The sequence below is a fragment of the Frankliniella occidentalis genome, unplaced genomic scaffold (assembly GCF_000697945.3).
Source record: "Frankliniella occidentalis isolate FOCC.00 unplaced genomic scaffold, Focc_3.1 Scaffold4, whole genome shotgun sequence".
NCBI classification, from domain to species: Eukaryota; Metazoa; Arthropoda; class Insecta; order Thysanoptera; family Thripidae; genus Frankliniella; species Frankliniella occidentalis.
The window spans coordinates 3,071,023-3,071,790 of NW_026267134.1; positions in this window are offsets into that span (position 1 = coordinate 3,071,023).

A 768-nucleotide genomic window follows, 5' to 3' on the forward strand; every position below is an offset into this window, starting at 1 on the left:
GGCCCTCAGCTGGGTGCCTGAAAACACCGGATCCCATACCGAACTCCGAAGTTAAACAGGCGGGTCCCCGTGTCAAAGCGGGGGGGGTAGGGCCCACATTTTTTTTCAGTTTTGATAATTTTCCAGGTAAAATGAATCCGGCTCTAATAGGTATTTTAACTGCCGGTTGCACGGGGGTGATTCACGTCAAAAGGAGTTATTTTCCCTCGATTTTGTCGGGTCGGGTCGGGTCGTCGATAGATTGCGGGCCATCTGTTTCGTCCACGTATTCCACCCCGTGCTCGCCTGTACTTTCCTCCAACCAGTACGACATCCCTCGTCCCTGTAGCCGCAGGGCGACAAGGCTGCTCTCGGTCCGCTTTCTGAGTTCCGGGGTCGCTGCACTGTGATAAATATCCTCGAAAATTTACGACATTTCTTGTAAATTTGATTGATAAATTATGTCGTAAATTTACGACAGCCCATTCTTACTCGTCAGTCAATTCCAAGTCGATAGGGAGTGCTTGTAAATTTACAATTTCAAATTGTATTTTTACGACTTTTATCATAGAAAATGTTTCCGCCCGCGCGAAAGGATCTGCAGTTTGAACTACTTTATAGAAATGTAGTAGCACCACGCTTGTGATTGGAGACCAACAACAGCTGAACTGGACAGTAGATACTCTTTAAGTGTCTCAAAATGGAATAATAGTTTAACTCCGCAAATGCAGGACTGCGCGGCTTGCTGCAGTAAATAACAGTTGGGTTCAAGTCTTCTAGACCTAAGCT